The sequence below is a fragment of the Rhineura floridana genome, chromosome 1 (genome assembly GCF_030035675.1).
Source record: "Rhineura floridana isolate rRhiFlo1 chromosome 1, rRhiFlo1.hap2, whole genome shotgun sequence".
Taxonomy (NCBI): Eukaryota; Metazoa; Chordata; class Lepidosauria; order Squamata; family Rhineuridae; genus Rhineura; species Rhineura floridana.
In genome coordinates, this window is record NC_084480.1 from 60,950,032 (window position 1) to 60,968,668 (window position 18,637).

The 18,637-nt window shown below is 39.1% G+C and overlaps 1 long non-coding RNA gene across 2 annotated transcripts in view; it reads right to left on the reverse strand.

The window, feature by feature from the left end:
- The window catches only part of LOC133382740 (uncharacterized), a 101,674-nt gene that overhangs the window by 45,365 nt on the left and 37,672 nt on the right, over window positions 1-18,637 (reverse strand). Inside the window, exons 12-13 of one of the 2 annotated variants that reach the window (XR_009762082.1) lie at window positions 14,364-14,960; window positions 10,184-10,344 (exon numbers count right to left, since the gene is read on the reverse strand). This is a non-coding gene — a long non-coding RNA (uncharacterized LOC133382740). Of the gene's footprint in view, window positions 1-7,209; window positions 10,345-14,363; window positions 14,961-18,637 lie in introns of those variants that run through there. The other variant, XR_009762081.1, reaches the window with a different exon arrangement.

An 18,637-nucleotide genomic window follows, 5' to 3' on the forward strand; every position in this document is an offset into this window, starting at 1 on the left:
GCAGATGGGGCTTGCCCTTGTCCCAAGCAGGGGCTGGTCGCCCGTGAGCTGTATGGCAAGATGCTTGCTTATAGATAGTTCCGCACCTAGGTTTCCCTCTGCAGGTCACTTTAAAAGGTGTTTTTGTATAGTTTAATAAAGTGGCCCTTGTTCAACCCAAGCTGATGTGTCCTTGTCTTATTTCGCCCCTTCACTCGCAAAGACTATTTCTTCTCTTCTCCCTGGCCTGCCAGTTTTCTGTATACATTTGTTTATTTATAAAACTATTTGTATACTGCTAATTCATTAAAAACATCAAAGCAATTCACAATATGTTACAACAACAACCATAGAATAAAAACATAAAAAATACAATTAAAACAAAGGTCAACTGTAGCAGGAAAGAAAAAAGCATCTTAATTCCCTGCATAAGCCTGGCAAAAAGAAAGGTTTTCAGCAGGCGCTTAAAAGTTAAAACAGAAGGTGCCTGCTGAATCTCTGTTAGCAGAGCATTCCAGAGAACTGGGCCAATGACACTGAAGGCTCAGTTTCATGTCAATGTTAATATGAGCCACAACAGCTTGTGGGACAACCAAAGCCGCTCCTGCAGATGATCTCAGTGATTGAACTGGGATATAAGGGTTCAGATGGCCCCTATGATATAAGGGTTCAGGCGGTCTTTATAATATAAGGGTTCAGGAGGTCCCTAATATACAGGAGCCAGTGTGGTGTAGTGGTTAAGGTGTTGGACTACGACCTGGGAGACCAGGGTTCAAATCCCCTCATAGCCATGAAGCTCACTGGGTGACCTTGGGCCAGTCACTGCCTCTCAGCCTCATGAAAACCCTAGTCATAGGGTTGCCATAAGTCGAAATCGACTTGAAGGCTGTACAATATATTCACGTATCTAATGGTCCTCCTGCTCAGTTAAGAACTGGAATGAAACCATCCATGATAATAATAGTATGCTACAAAACAGACGTCACTGATTCTAATTCCATAGAATATGGTGCTCCCTGATGTAGAAATTGTATCCACCCTTGCATATATCTGGTGCCTTCAAACTTTCAAAATTATTTGATGTTACAATTTATTTACAGTTTACAATGTGGTAGTTGTAAGATAGGAATGATTCGCATGTTTTATGCTGTGGGGAAAAATTATGTATAAAGTATCAGTCAGCTGCTCAGTTGAAGCTGTTGGAAGTGGGGCAAGAGCAACTCCTGTTTTGTTCTTTTGTTTATGTTCCAGAAGGGAGATAGAGTTAGGGTCCTCCAGATGGATAGGCTTGACTACCTTTACCTGTGATGCTCTGACTGACTTCCTTCTGTCGTTAGACTGATATGTCTTAGGGAAGCTTATCCACCCCTCCTCCTTCCACCCTTTCCCCTCTTCTCTTCTTCGACCCTCCGAGAGACACTTTTGTCTCTGCTCTCTCTCTCCTGAGCCATGAGGGCAATTCCCAAGCCTGGGCATTGCACCTCCAACTTAGTTAGTTAGTTAGAACTAGGTATGCTTTTCCTATCTACTATGTATTTCTATAAATAAAGTAGCTTTTCTTATTTTACTAAGTCTTAAGTCTCAGTGATCTCAATGCAGGGTAAAAGCCTGCCTTCTTAGGTAAACACACACACTGGCATACAGCATCTCAGACCATTGACAATCTCTGCTAATATCTATACAAATTTACATAACAAAGGGTTATGGGCCCAATAAGCTAAATTGAATTGCAAGTTGTGCCTCACAGCTAAAAAGGCTAAATACTGTGTGTGATTTACAAAGAGATCGAAAAAGGAGACTAGGCTAGAGAAAGAAAAGCAGAACAAAAGATAGGAAAGCCATAGCTGAAGAATCAACACTTAAGAGAAGCATCCTGAGGTTGGAGAAGGACAATTATGCAGTTTGGAGTCTTTGAATGACTGCACTCCTGGAAGGAGAGGATCTATATGAAACCTGACCGATCCTGAACCCTCGGCAGAGGATGAAACTGCTATAGCATCCTGGAGACGCAAGCATGCAAAAGTGAAATCTCTTTATTTCTGCATTATCAGATGAGGCACTAAATGTTTGCATGGGATGTAAGAAATGTGGCAGAAGCTAGAAGAAATATATGACAGAAAGTCTAAAAATCATGTAATGTACCTTTACAAGGAATTGTTTACTCTGAGAGAGGCAGACACTCTCAATACACCTCTAGAAAGGTTCACAGAACAGCTCTGAGAATGGGAGAGATGTGAAAGAAAAATTGATGATGAGATGCAAAAAACATTGGTCCTGAGCTCTCTCCACGAGAGTCATAAATTAACTGCTTGTGTGCTACAACAGACAGACCAGTATATGAATCAGATTATATCATATTTGAAGGACCAGGATTTTAAAGAGAGACAGGAACAAACTCTGTCTGAGAAAGCTAACTTTACTGTGGGCAGAATAGAGACATGAGTCATTGCCCAAATCCACAGGAGGGCACAGAAAACAGAAGGAAGTTCTCTTTTAAGTGCAAATCTCCAAATCACCTTCAAAGAGATTGTGATAGTTGTCAGACAGGAGCAAAGCCTGACTTTAAACAAAGACAGACTGAAAAGGCAAAAACCAAGGCTTCTAGTTCTGATGAAAAGAAAGATTATAAAAACAGGTTTTTAATTGATACAGGCTGTACAGCCCACCTAATAAAAGATAAAATTTGTTTAAGTATTTTAAAAACTATACACAAGAAGTAAAAACCACTTCTGGAGACACGTTCCTTTCTCAAGGAATAGGCATGGTCAACTGCTTTGCAAAACGCTAGAAGGCAAAAGACAACTTGAACTTAAAAACTGTCTATATGTTCCAGATTTCAAAGAACTTAACAAGTGCTACTAAGATAATGGAATTGAGGGGTCTTTATATGAATAAAGTTTTTTCCCATGTTCTAGATGAAGGAGAAATATGTTGCACTGCAAAACTGAAAAATGGACTTTTTCATTTAGAATACCTTGAAGCTATGCATGCAAATATGGTCAAGAAACCTGTAATTCTGGATGTTTGCATATTTGGCACAGAAGAATGGGACATGCCAGCTTAACAAGAGTAAGTGCTCTAGAGAAAGAAAATTTGTCTAGAGGCATTAAAATGAGACAATGCAAATGTACAGAAAGATGTGAGTGCTGTATAAAGACAGAGTGTGAAACCAAAATTTCCTAAGAAAAATGAAAGGAAAACCAAAAAGCCTCTAGAATTAATTCACACTGATCTTTGTGGGCCAATGAAGGTGCCATCTCAGGGTGGACATTTTTACATGCTGGCTTTTATAGATGACTACTCAAGGTATCCCCCTCTAGGATGCACACCTTAACATGGTGAGGGGATTTGAGAGTGTTGAAGAAGCTAAGAGCAATGCCGTAAAGAGTGTAGACCAAGAGGCTAGACTCCTAGCAGGGGCACCCAAGGCAGAATGGTCAAAGCTGAGACACCAGACTAAGATGCATCCAAACTCAGAGGAAGGCAATGGTAAACCACCTCTGAGTATCTCTTACCATGAAAACCCTATGAACAGAGTATCCAAAATGCAACACAAGATAGTGCTGGAAGATGAGACCCCCAGGTCAGAAGGCACTCAAGGAGCTACTGGGGAAGAACAAAGGACAAGTATGAGTAGCACTGTAACTAATGACGCAGCTGGGTCAAAGCTGAAAGGAAGCCAAGAGGCTGATGCGCACAGATGCGAAAGGAGAGTCCAGAGTTGTACGATGCACACAATAGGAACATGGAATGTGAGAAGCATGAAAAGTTAGAAATTGTCAAGCAAGAAATGGAACGCATCAACATTCCAATACTTGGCGTGAGTGAATTAAAATGGACAGGAATGGAACATTTTCAATCAGGCAACTACAAAATATTTTATGCAGGAAATGAGAAATTAAGAAGAAATGGGGTTGCTTTAATAGTGAGAAGTGATGTAGCAAAAGCAATTAGGAGCTACAATGCAAGGTCTGAGAGAGTGGTATCAATGAGATTAAACAGGAAACCTATCAACATAACCATAATCCAAGTCTATGCTCCAACAGCAAACACAGAAGAAGAGGAATTTGAGAGATTTTACGCAGAAGTACAGGAAGAAATTGATTACACACCAAAACAAGATGTGCTGATAATCATGGGGGATTGGAATGCAAAAGTAGGGAACAGAGAAGAATTAGGAATTGTGGGGAAATGGGGCTTAGGAGACAGAAATGAAGCAGGAGAAAGACTTACTGAATTCTGTGAAGCCAATCATTTGTTTCTTGCAAACACATTTTTTGAGCAACCGAAAAGACGACTGTACACGTGGACATCACCAAATGGTCAATATAGGAATCAAATTGATTATATAATTGGTAGCAGAACATGGAGAAGTTCCATACATTCTGCAAAAACAAGACCAGGAGCAGAGTGCGGTACAGATCATGAACTGGTCATATCGAAAATTAGAGTAAAGCTAAAGAAGAAGAACAAAGCAATCCTAATGCCAAAATACAATTTAAATAACATCCCAGAAGCATATAAATATCAAATAAGGAACAGGTTTGAGGCTTTAAACTTAGTTGACAGAGAACCAGAAGAACTATGGAATAAAGTCAGAGACGTTATCAGGGAAGAATGCAAAAAGACAATACCTCTAGTTAAAATGAGAGAAAGACCTCAATGGATGACTGAAGAAACTCTTAAAGTGGTTAAAGAGAGAAGGAAAGCAAAAGCAAAAGTAGATAGAAACACAATCAGAACCTTAAATGCAACAATACAGCAACTAGTAAGTAGGGACAAAGAGAACTATTGCAATAGTTACTGTATAGAAATAGAAGAGGACAACAAAAAGGGTAGAACAAGAGCCCTGTTCCAAAAGATTAGAGAAATGAAAGGGAAATTTAAACCAAGAGTAGGGATGTTGAATAATCAACAAGGGAACACACTGACTGAAATAAAAGGAAGATGGAAGCAATACACTGAAGAACTCTATAAAAGAGATGCCAGGATGACAGATTCATTCACAGAGAAACCATATGATGAAGAACCAGACATTTTAGAATACGAGGTGAAAGCTGCTCTTAAAATACTTGGAAGAAACAAATCACCAGGAATAGATGGCATTCCAATAGAGTTGCTGCAAGCTACTGAGACTGAATCTGTCCAAATTTTGACAAAAATCTGTCAAGAAATATGGAAAACTAGACTGGAAGCTTTCCATATACATCCCAATTCCAAAGAAAGGGGATCCCAGGGAATGCAGTAATTATCAAACTATTGCCTTAATATCCCATGCAAGCAAAGTAATGCTCAAGATTCTACAACAAAGGCTCTTACCATAGATGGAGCAAGAAATGCCAGACTTCCAAGCTGGATTTAGAAAGGGAAGAGGCACCAGTGATCATAACCCAAACATATGTTGGATAATGGAACGGAGCAAGGAATTTCAGAAGAAAATCACCCTGTGCTTTATAGATTACAGCAAAGCCTTTGACTGTGTAGATCATGAAAACTATGGAATGCTTTAAAAGAAATGGGGGTGCCACAGCATCTGATTGTCCTGATGCGCAATCTATACTCTGCTCAAGAGCCTACTGTAAGGACAGAATATGGAGAAACCATTTGGTTCCCCATCGGAAAGGGTGTGAGACAGGGGTGTATTTTATCACCCTATTTATTTAATCTATATGCAGAACATATCAGATGGAAAGTGGGACTGGACCAAGATGAAGGAGGTATGAAAATTGGAGGGAGAAACATCAATAATTTGAGATATGCAGACGATACCATACTACTAGCAGAAACCAGATATGATTTGAAACGAATGCTGATGAAAGTTCAAGAGGAAAACACAAAAGCAGGACTACAGCTGAATCTCAAAAAGACTAAAGTAATGACCACAGAATATTTATGCAACTTTTAAGTTGACAATGAGGACATTGAACTTGTCAAGGATTGTCAACACCTCGGCACAGTCATTAACCAAAATGGAGACAATAGTCAAGAAATCAGAAGAAGGCTAGGACTGGGGACGGCAGCTATGAGAGAACTAGAAGAGGTCCTCAAATGCAAAGATGTATCACTGAACACCAAAGTCAGGATCATTCAGACCATGGTATTCCCGATTTCTATGTGTGGATTTGAAAGTTGGACAGCGAAAAAAGCGGATCTCAATGCAGAGTAAAAGCCTGCATTCTTAGGTAAACACACACACTGGCACACAGCATGTCAGACCACTGACAATCTCTGCTAATATCTATAACATATATAATTTACATAACAGAAGCACCATCACCAACTTCTTTATATAGCAACAGGGAGTGCATGTTCATGTGTAGACCGGTTCCAATATGTGAAAAGAGGGTGGCTTATGGAAAATGCAGTATGTATGGAAAATGCAGTATGTATATTACCCCAAATTATGGGGTTGGATCCAGACTAAGTTAATTACACATAGTTCCCAATGGGAACTAAATTATATCATGATTAGCATCCCTTTAATTAGAAACTAAAGTACAACTAAAGTAAATAGAAACTAAGTACAACAGCATCATCCTATCCATGTCTACTCAGAAATAAATTCCCTTGAGTTCAGTGGGGCTTACTCCTTACTTACCTTGGCCTGAATCCATGAAAGAACATCCATCTTCTTTAATTCAGCCCTGAATATAATATTTTTTTTAAAAATTCAACTCATTCCTGAGTTTTATAAATATCTCCAATATAAGATCATAGCATTGTTCCATGGAGCAAATGCTCTTACTTCCAATAACAGCTCACAACTAATTCCTTGAAAACATGATAGATGTGTGAAGTGTGCAAAACCTACACGCATGTACTGGGTTGGGGGAGGACATATGGGAGGATCCATCACATTCAGGATGGGATGACCAAATTTATCTCAAATTTGCCACTGCATAGGGATGGTGTCCCAGATTCCTCCAGGTGACTGTCTCTCTCACGTAAACCTAGAACCTCACACTCCAACCCCATTAAGTACCTGGCAATTCAAACTAATCCTGAGAAACAGCCCACCAATAACTAGAATCTTCATATTTTTATGAAGTACATGAAACCATCACCATCCTGCAAAGGAAGGCTCTTCATTCTATATGTACATTTCTTCAGCCTGCTATTTATGCCTCTTTAGAACAGCTTATCAGTTTTCATTCATTCCTATCATCACAACCTGTGGGGAGCACCAAACTCCCTTTGCTTTGTTTTTTAAAGTAAATGAGTGAACTACAACAAGGACAGAAGCTTTTAATTTAACTAGCTGAGGTATGGAGCCAAGCATGTTTTGCAGTTTCTCATATACTACACATCGATACCTTAATCAGTTGCTGGAAACATTATTTTTACAGAAATATATACAGAAATATATTTCTACTTTTTATGCCAGTGAAGAAACTTTGCAGTCGTAACAAAATATTGATTGAAATTAGTAGCAGGTGGAATGAGCTGATGGTGTAATATTAGAAATCCATGACCTAACCATTTTCTCTTTATTAAATCAGATTTTACAGTAGTCACTGAAAGCAGAAAACACTGAATTAAATTTAGATAATCGTTCCATAAATATTGTGTGTTTTCACAGCAGTCACAAGCTCTGGAATTTATATGCTAATTACAGGCCCCAAATCATGTCTACCCAGATTTGCCATTAAAACAGAAATATTTTCATATAATACAATTCGAGTTCATAGCAACATTTATGAGATATACCAGTTATCATTTGCTTAGTACATTTGAACATTTTATGTTTCCAAAACAATTGTTTCACTTCTGCTGTCCTTGGGCCTGCTGTTTTCACAGCTGGGAGTGGTTAGGATTTAGTGGCAATGTAATTATGAAAAGCAAAAAAGCAGGAACAAAATATTCTTACGTGGTGATTCACATGTGGTAGACATCAGTAGAATGATAACTAGATGTACAGATTATGAAAAATCCCCATATGACATTGACTTCTTCATATAATATTGTGGGCTGTGTTTTTTTAAAAAAACTAAAATCCACATATTTTTAGCAGTATGGGTTGACAGCAAAGAACTAGAATGCAAATTTAGGGAAAATGTTGAATAATTCAGTAGCTTGTTATGTTATTAGATCTGATTGGTTCCCTACTAAGATATTGCCCATAAAAATAATTTCCCATGGTAGCATTGGTCTCAGGATAGGAAGAGGATGGGGGGTTTATGATGTCCATTAAATAGGAGAACAAAACTTACTTGAGCTAATAATATCATGGTTGCACAGAATGATTGATGGTCTTTAAAAAGGCCAAGATTGGTTTCATCTTTCTTCAGATTTTATCACTGACTTGTTCTTAGTCATGTGCAATCACTAAGGCCAAGAGAGGTAACAAGTGTTTGATGTATGATACTTGCGTCACTTTTGTCAGAACTGCATTTATTCTTAAACTGCATTCTTGTATATAGGGAAGGTTCCACAGAAGATGGAAACATGAAACTGGACACTGGTGGAGGTGGGTCAAAGGGTAAGCAAAGATATTGCTCTGGCCCCCCCCAGATAAAAAGGTAACAACTCTTTGCCTTTTCTGTGCAGCTGCACTCCTTCCAAATTAAATAAATTAAGAAGTACACGAAACCACCACCACCCTGAAAAGGAAGGCTCTTCATTCTATATGTACATTTCTTCAGTCTGCTACTTATGCCTCTTTAGAACAGCTTATCAGTTTTCATTCATTCCTATCATCACAACCTGTGGGGAGCACCAAACTCCCTTTGCTTTGTTTTTTGAAATAAATGAGTGGACTACAACAAGGACAGAAGCTTTTAATTTAACTAGCTGAGGCATGGAGCCAAGCATGTTTTGCAGCTTCTCATATACTACACATCAGTTCCTTAATCAGTTGTTGGAAACATTATTATCAGCATCAGATTCATAGAAGATTGTGTATTTATGAACCACAAAATGTTTGGTGGGGGCTCAGACAGAAAGAGCAGGGAGAGAGTGAGAGTGAGCTTTGTGTTGTGTGAATAGCTGTCATTCTGAGATCCTTCAGTCACCTCTCTTTGTTCTACTGAGAAGACAAAGTGCCAAACCAATGGAATGTGAGATACCTGTGACTTGATTTGACCCAGTGTCAGTCTTGTATCTTGGAATGCATGTGTGTGTATTGCAGATACACATGCAACATTCAGTACTGTACATATGAACAGAGTGTGTGTCCAGAATAACTGGCACATAGGTCCCCTCCCTCATGTTGATTTTATCTCATGTAGAGTTGAATGACTTTCTGTTTTGACAATTTGAACACTGTCTCAAGATTGTTTAACAAAATCCAGAGCAGCTCTTGGCAATTAATTTCTGCAGTCAATAGCATTCTCAAACTGGGCAACTCCCCTTGGAACTGGGAGCCACAACAGAAAAAGCCTGTGCAAGTGAAAGAGCAAGACAATTCATTAGACAATTCTGCAGCAGCTCAAAGTGGCGGGGAGGGGATGTCAGCCCCTGCTCCTGTGCTTCAATACTAATGAGAGTCATTGCATATTCATAACCCTAAATACAGTCAGCTTCTTATAAAAACTTTTGTCATTGAGGCTTCACGGCAAGAGCAAAGCATTACACTCTTCGTGTCCTGGCACTTCCGTCAAGAGAGTGCAAGAGCAAGATTGATTGTTTTGCAACGCAGCTTGACAGGGAACTAAGAGATACTGCCCCAAGGGTCCTGAAACTAAGCTTAGTTTGATTACAAAGCTCCAAGTAATCAAAGAAACAAAAGAGGGGGGGAGTGGATCTTTTTTTAAAGATAAAGGAAGGCTCTAAAGATACAGCTTTCCTTATTGAGTGTTCAGAGTAATTATCTTCTAGCAGTTTAAAACAGTTCATATCAATTTTTATCACAGGGAAAGAAGAACAGTGATCTTCAGCAAACTTGTTCCCATGTTGTAGGAACACCGAGGCATGTCTTAATAGATACAAATCTCTAAAACCATATGAAGCTTCCTGTCAATATCAATAGCAAAAATTAAGGAACTCAGCCTGTCAGATATTAAAATCACTTCTGCCAAACATTGTGCTGCCCAGAATTCATTTCTTGCAGGTTGTTTTTCCTTTGTTGTCAATTTCTTCCTTTTGTGCAGTATATCATTATTAATATTTTTATCCACTTACCTGCCTTCCAATAAAATCCTTAGGGTGCAGAAATGCATGTACACACATACACACATACCAATGGTAGCTTCTGACCCTACAGTACCTGTCTGCTGGGGCAGCTATCAGCATCCCCTGGAGTCAAAGAAGGAAAGCGTCTCTTTCAGCATCCACTTTGAAAAAAGGACTTGAGCATTTTCTCACTCATAATGATTTCTTCAGGTGGAATGCCAGCACATTTCCACATCTCCTTGACAGGCGAGCAGACTAGAAGAATATACATAAAATTAAAATAGAATGGAATGTTAAAAGAAAGGTTTGCAGTTCTGATTACATGCAGGCTTGTTGTAATTTTGTATTAAAAAAGCAGTTTCCAAATGGATCTGCTAATACATGCAAAAGCCCTCCATTGCTCAGTAAAATGTCATAAAATATTAGTTGGGGGAGAGATATCTGAACTGTTAAACATCTTAGTCATATTTATACAGACTCATAAGACAGAGGAGTCCTGTAGTTATGATTGATTGAGGTAACTGATTATCCACAGATATTATAAGTGTTGGGACTTTAAATTATCAGCCGTATCAGTTTGATTGCAGTAAAACATGAAAACATTGACTTTTGTCTAGTTAGAGAAATTTATTTTTCCCTGAATGACAATCCTTTAAGTAGAAACCGGGCAGTCTGCCAGCTGTTCATGTCATATACTGAGTTTGCAAAGGCAGGCTGTATTTTCAACTGTTTGTCTGAGCTCAATGAACAGTGCTCAGGACTTTTACAAAGAGTTTCACAATAAACATATATCTGTGAATGCTGCTTCAGCCTTCCTTAAACTGTGTGAAGAACAATTTTTGCCCATTTGGAATAAATAAAATTATAAACTGATAAGCAATTATAGTCTACACGGAGTCAACTCTAATTGCTTGTATGAAATATTTCTTTTAAAATATTAACCCTCTTCTGTAGAACACAGCTTCATGAGGAAGTTTGATTAATATCTTTAACAAGACTGAAGTGTATGTTCATCGGAACTGTCAGCAACCTGACAGCTTTCAAAAACAGCTTTTGCTCCCTGAATAAGTTGTTTGTGTTGTGTTCTTTAAGATCACCCACCATTACTTTCATGCCACATGAAGACCATAAAACCCAGAACCTGACTCAGAGATGTTTAAACCCTGCAGAAAATAGTTTGCCCATCACTCCACTTGAAGATCCCTGCATCTTCCTCCTTTAAAAAGATATGGCCAGGACTGTCCAGTTTGATTGTCTCTTGTACAGTGCATGTACACTTACCCTCACTGCAAGATGCAGAGGCTTGTTTCTCTCTCTCTCTCTCTCTCTCTCTCTCTCTCACACACACACACACACACACACACACACACACACACCATAGTGGGTCACAATGAAGACATACGGTAATTTCCCTCAAAGTTATGATCTGATTGACTGTAAAGTGATAGGATTTGCTTCAACAACAAAAATTAGGCAACTTCAACTTTAGCCACAAAGCCACAGAATGACTGTAAGACACAGATGTTATTCCCTTTATTAAAATAAATTTTAACCCCCTAACAACAAAATCCATAGTATTCAAAGCCTCGTATCCGATTAGCAAATTCAGGAATGGGGAAATGTGGTATAACTATGTGAATTAATGTATGATTAAAGGTATCCACCAAAAATAAAAATAATCCAATATGAATAATCTTTTCTGTCCTGTAGAAATGTAAAGGAAAATTGCTGTTCAATACTATATTCAACTGCAGAGTTTTTCCTCTGAATTTCACAGCAGCATTAACAAAATTATTAATGAAAGCAGTCTGAAACAGGAAGTTTCTAGATAAGTAATATCAGTCTCACTTAACACCACAAAAGAGGAAACCCAAAGGGAGGTCAGAATGCCAGAATGGCATGCTGTTTTCAACTCTTGTTGTGTCCAGTTTCCTAAAAGTTGTTAAAGGTGTTGTGTGTGTTTTTTTTAAAAATGATCCTGTTATTTAAAAGCTGAAAACAATTTGCAGAAATGTATATTCATCTTATCACTGTTTGGCTAACCATACATGAAAATCTAAAAATACAAATTAGGATTGAAAGAAACATTTATCATAATAAATATTATCCATCTTTTGTTAGTATTAATATTATTTTATTATTAAATGGGGGATTATAATTAACAAGTCTGCAGAGGGCTACAAAGTCACATCTCCATACAACACATTTGTACACAACTGCATATAAGTTACTCTACTCCATATTTATGTACATTTATAACATTGAGGCTGCAACGCTCCAGCTGCTGAAAGGACATCCCAGGGACCATAGGAGATTTTAGCTCTCCCTTTCCAAGAGCAGGGGGGCACGGAGGGAGAGGTCCCTTCTCACCTCCGTGGAAACCTGTGTGGCCCTTGCTTTATCAATATCAGAGATCCATAGCCTTCCCAATCCTCAACATGCCCCCCAAATGGAAAGAAAATTACACCAGCTCTTTCTTTTTTGAAAGAAAGAAACACACTGCTCTATGAGTCCAGCAGGGCATAGGAAATGGCAGCTCATCCACCTTCACTTCTCCCTCCCTCTATGTATTGGATTTCTCTGCACAGTGGCTTGCTCCAGCCCTCTGGTGAGAACTAGGGAGAGGGCTTTTTCAATTGTGGCACCCACTTTGTGGAATTCCCTCCCAAATGATCTCTGCCATGCCCCCTCTATGATAAGCTTTCGCCGGGCCTTGAAGACCTGACTCTTCAGGCAGGCTTTTGGGGTGGGTTAGGTTTTATTATTGTTGTTGAGATTTTTAATGTTTTAATGTTTTTATATGTTTTTATTTTGTACGTCGCCCAGAGTGGCTGGACAGCCAGCCAGATGGACAACTAATAAATTTAATAAATAAATAAATAAAATAAACAATCTAATTAAACCAAATTATATGCATTTAAGCAGATTTGCACCCACGTCCTAAATTTTCCTTGGCTGCATGCTCAAATACATATACAGAGCTTTGTTTGCATGCATGTGTTGCTCCACTCACATTAAATGAGGAAGCAAAGGTTTAAATATACATCGGAACCAAACTACACTATGCAGTGCTGTGCAGCAATAAATGTAGCTCATAAATTCTTTAACAGTGTGAAAAAAGTTATGCTTAGAAGTACATAACAAGTGGCATACAACATCAACTTTCTGAGTATCCCTTATCATGGCCATCTATTGTGACTTTGCTCTTGAACGGGATGGTGAACCCACAACCACAGGCCAGATCCCCCCAGTCCTATACCAAAATTGGGAGGAAAAGTGCTCTTCTTAGCCTGAAAAGAGTTCTTTTTTCTCCCTGGCTCAGTGCCATTGCAAGATGGCCTTAGAGACTCAGAGAAGAGGAAGGAGCTCTCCTTCTTGTTTCCTGAGGTCTAAGACCTTTTTGGAAGAACTCTAGAAACTACATTATGACACACCCTTTCACATATTTAGAATCTTAATATAAACCTTTTAAAATAGTTCTAAAAGTGTTCTGGCATGGTAGGCAAGTATGTTTTTCATCATAGACATGGACATCCATTAGGCAACAGTGACATTCTCACCAAATATGCATGCATCAGTTGCAGCAATGCTGGCCACATAGCCAGGGACTTCTTTTGCTTTTACTAGGGTATAGCATGATGCTTTATGAAAACTTGAAAAAATCTGTATGACCAGAGACACAGAAAATGGTTGGATGCACAAAAAGAATGTTCATTCTAAGCCTTTGAAAAGCAACCGACAGGAACAATATATAAGTTCCTGCCCATTCCTGGGAGCCAATATGCTCAAACTTGACACCATCATCAAGCACTCCCTCCCAGTAACTGCTGTACCACCTCTGGCAGGGTGTTGGAGTGGCCCTACCTAAACCATAACAATTTCAGACACCGGTGCAAAGATATGCCCACCACAGCTTATGGTAAACAAAGAGATGGGGCTTTCTTGAGAATTAGGCCTGAGCCACTAGGACACATGCCTTAAGGCAATCATAAGAACATAGGAAGCTGCCCTTTACCAGGTCAGATTATCTGTCCATCTAGCCCAGTGCTGTCTATTCTGAATGGCAACAGCTCTCCAAGGAATGAAGACCTGTATAAAACCCCACAGCACACACACACACACACAACATATGCTGCCACTGACATAAATGGCTTTAGAGAGTAAGGAGACCAATCCATTGAGGATAGGTCTTTCAACAGCCCTTAGCCATGATAGCTAAATAGAACTTCTATGTTCAGAGGCAACAGCAAAGAGGCAAAAAGAGAGACTGTCACCTTCATGCCCTGCTTGTGGGTTTCCTAGGAGCTTCTGGTTGGCCACCAACGGGAACAGGTTGCTGGGCTAGATGGGTCTTTCGTTTTCATCCAGCAGGACTCTTCTTATGTCACTTGGTTATCTGCTTTATGTTAAATAAATGTGAACCTTTTTTTTTTGCTGTTTTTTCATTTTTATCACAGTATTCCAAATCCAGAATTTCTTCCTAAAAAAAAAAAAATCTTCTGTCCATCCCAACTGGCTTTCTCTCATTCTCTCTCCATCTTCTTCTTAAGGTAAAGAAAAAGCAGGCAATTGACATCAGTTCTGAGTTCAAAAGAGTGTCACACCAAAAATAGCAGCCACCACATGGTCTTGAGTTAGGGTGTGTGTGTTTTTCATTGTTGCAGACAGAATCTCATTTCATGGAAAAGTCTAAAAGTAGAAGTTAATGGTGTAGCCTTTTAATTCAGTGACATGATTTTGTCCTTAGATATAATCACTTCCTTTTAAAAAAAAAAAGCTGACATTTTGAAAACTGGATTTTGTTGTTGCACACAAGTAGCTTATGGTAACGAGTAGAAAAATTAAGTTTTCCCAAGCCTCAAACACACAACCTGCATAAAAATATAAATGCCAGCTAAATTAAATTTGTTTATAAACGTATATGCAGTACTTCCTACACTGAGATATATTGCATCATATTTATATAAAACTCTACCAATAGTTCAATATTTATATAAGAATCATGGATTAAGACAGCATGATCATATACATTTATGCATTTTGCAGTGGGTTCCACAAACATCCATACAGGGCCAGCCAAGGAAATGTGGCTGCTTGAAACAAAGGACAAGATGATGCACCCATTCCACATAAGAACTAAGGCAACTATACTGGCAGTTGAATGTTACTTCAACACACTGGCAATGAGTGCAGTAGGCTCGTTTAAGAGATGCAGGACGGGCTGTGTGACACATGGCTCAGTCCTCCAACAGAAGGGAATGCTGCCCCCAGTATCTGCTACCTGAGGTTGTTGCTTCACCCTACCTAACAGTAAGGCTGGCCCTGTGTCCATGTGCTCTGATGTGAATGGCAAATGGATGGCATGGTGGGACTTTGCCACTCACCTAACCTCCCTCCAGCTGAGTTGCTGATGCATACTGAGACAGAAAGGGGGAGGCAGCAACAAGATCAGTATGGTGCAGCCATGCTGGCAGGAGTGCTGGATTGACTCCACTTGTATGTTTGCAACATGCTGACCTTACTCCCTCGCCCCCTCCAACCCAATATGCAACTGTGACTCAGCCAGAAGAAGGTCAAGGAAGTCCCCACATGTCATCCACTACTGATTATAGCTCTTCAGCAAATGTCAAGTATTTTAGGTCTCAGGGTAGGGAGAGAGGCGAGTGTGCACATGAAGGAAAAGGGAGGGGGAAAGCTTTTTCATCTTACTGCCCTCTCTCTTACTTCTCTTATACATGATCCTTCCACTAGCATATTGAGGGCAGAACTAGAGGTGATATTCAACACAGGTTGCTGCTTGTTGTTCCAAAGTGAATTCTTCTCCCTCACCTATAACATTTAGGCAGATGTACCCATCTAATAATACTTTATACCTAATAATACTTTATTTATTTAGTACATTTATAGTCCTCCTTCTTTCACAGAACTCAAGGCAGCATATATGGGATTCTTGGGGAGTCTCTCAGCCAGGCAGTGACCGGACCCAGATCTCTGGACAGGAGAATACTATTCTGTTCATGCCCTGCTTGCAAATTGCCCATAGGCATCTGGTTCGCCACTGTAAAAACAGAATGCTGGACTAGATACTGTAGGCCTTTGGTCTGATGCAGCAGGGCTCTTCTTATGATCACTGCCTTTGTAATTCTTTTTTCTTAATCTTAAATTTATTGTGTGTTTATTTCCTCTTAAGAGTCAGAAGTCTGTTGTCAGATGGAGAGCCGGATATAAATATTTTAAATAAATAAATATTAATTAATTAATAACAAACAGTTTTAAAAGACAGAGAGCTTAAATTTGAAGCTAAACCTGAAGAGAATTCCCCAAACCAGGCATGTCAGGGGATTGGGATGGCACTGGATCCTTCAGATCCCCAATCCAGGAATGAAAACTACATCAGCCTTGGAGCCGCCATAGTTTATTTTCCTACCATCGTTTCCACTGTTTGCCCTCACTTCTACCCTGCAGCAAGAGCCTGGCAGGGCACTGGTCTAACCACCAGTTTCACTCCCCACCCAGCTGTAGTACATTGTATGGTTTCCATTTTTTATGTGGTGATGGATTTCTCCATCTGAAAATCCCAGCACAGATGCTAGGATATTAATCTAGGTCACATCTGCTTGCTTTTCGTAGCATGGATATTCCACATTGTCAGTTCAGGGGATGTTCAGTGTTCCAGGTATTCAAAGTTGCAATAAAGGTTTACAATAAAGTCATGGGGACATGACCCCCTGCTTAGGCAACATATTAACGTTGACTGAACATGCATAGAGGGAGTAGAATTGTGCCTGCTCTCTTCTCCACACATATTCAGCATAACCTCCAACCAGAGCCTGTTTGTGTTCAAGTTGTATGCATGTAGGCTCTGTTCAGAGATTATGGAGAATGCACTAAGGGCACCCTTTCCCACCCTTTGGGTCCCCAGATGTAGCTGGACTACAGTTTCCATTATTCCTGACCATTGACCATGCTGGCTGGGGCTGATGGGCATTTGCAGTCAAAATATATGTGGGGACCCATAAGTTGGGAAAGGCTGTACGAAGGGGCAAGTCCAGTAGACATGATCCAGCTCCATCCCCCTAAACAAATGATGTTTGAAAAGGGCTGTGGCTTTGAGAAGAATTTAAAAATGTAGAGAAAGAAGGTTTCAAAAGATACTGGAATTCTGATATAAACCACGGTCAATCATTTTTCTGTTACTTTCCAGCAAACCTTTGTCCATCTGACTATACAAGTATCTGGAAAGAGTCTAGTAATCTCTCACTTTTCCCAGTATGAAAGCAGATACAATAATCAGAATTGGTCCTATGACAGCTGTGCATACCAACTGGACTGTTTCAAATAGATTGTGATATTTTGCCTGAATAGAGTTCAGACACAATGTGCCTTGGACCTGCAAAACCTTCATAAACTCTGCAGTAATTTCATCCCATGGATACAAAGTGCTTGTGCTTGCTTATGGAGAAGCAAACCAAAATAAACCAAGATAGACTTTTTATTAGGTGCTGAGCCTTCCTCCCCATAAAGGTTGTATACATAACGTGCACAAATGTCCAACAACCATAATAGTAGAAAGGGGGGAAATCAGTTTTGCTTTTCTACTTCTTTTTCACTTACTTGGTATTAACCTAATGGTATGTGACACTCCTATCACTGCAGCGCAATAAAAATGAAATGGTGCCCAATGTGTATAGACACCATGAAAATCTCAATGACAACAATGACAACAAAAATTATGCGTACTCTTTCCTTTCCTATGCTCTTTGTATTTACTTGAGAATATGTGGGTGGGCTCTCAGTCTCAACACATCACAAAAAAACGTAAAATTGGTGGCCAAAGTGCTGGGAAAGGGACAGAAAAGGCAGATAAAATCTTACTCTTTTGCAACTTGTAAGGAGAAGCAACTCCAATCACAGAATATCACTTGCCTTATCAGAAGTGAGAGTAGCTAAAAAGAAATCTTCACTGTCATTTATTTTAAAACCACTATTCAAGCATTTAAAATCATGCTTTAAAAGAGTGTTTGAATATAGTATACTCATTGTGTTTATACTTTTTGACAAAATGGATGTTTTTAGTTAAATGTTTATATCAAAATTTCTCATAAAAATAAAATATACAATCATTTTATAGGATAATAGGCAAGCAGACATCTGCATACAACATTTCCCTCATTAGATGTTATCATGTTAGCATATTTTTATGACGTTGCCGCAAAATATCATGTGGTGATTTATAACTTCCTTAAAATATATGTTTTGTGTGTAACTGAAATCCTTAAACTGTGCTTGGGGGATTGTTTCATTGCTTTACAGTGAGTGGTAAGAATCCTTAGGGTTAAATGTACCAAGACCATCATGTGAACCAAAAGTCAAATATGTGTTACAGCAGCTTTTTTTAAATCCCAATTGCAATTTCAGAAGTATTTATGCAAGAACTGTTTTTGAAATACATTAAGGATCCATGTGTAGATTAGGGAACTACAGGTCCAATATAGCCTCCCATAGATAACAACAGCTGCAGTCCAATGCAGATTCAAATATGATTTCT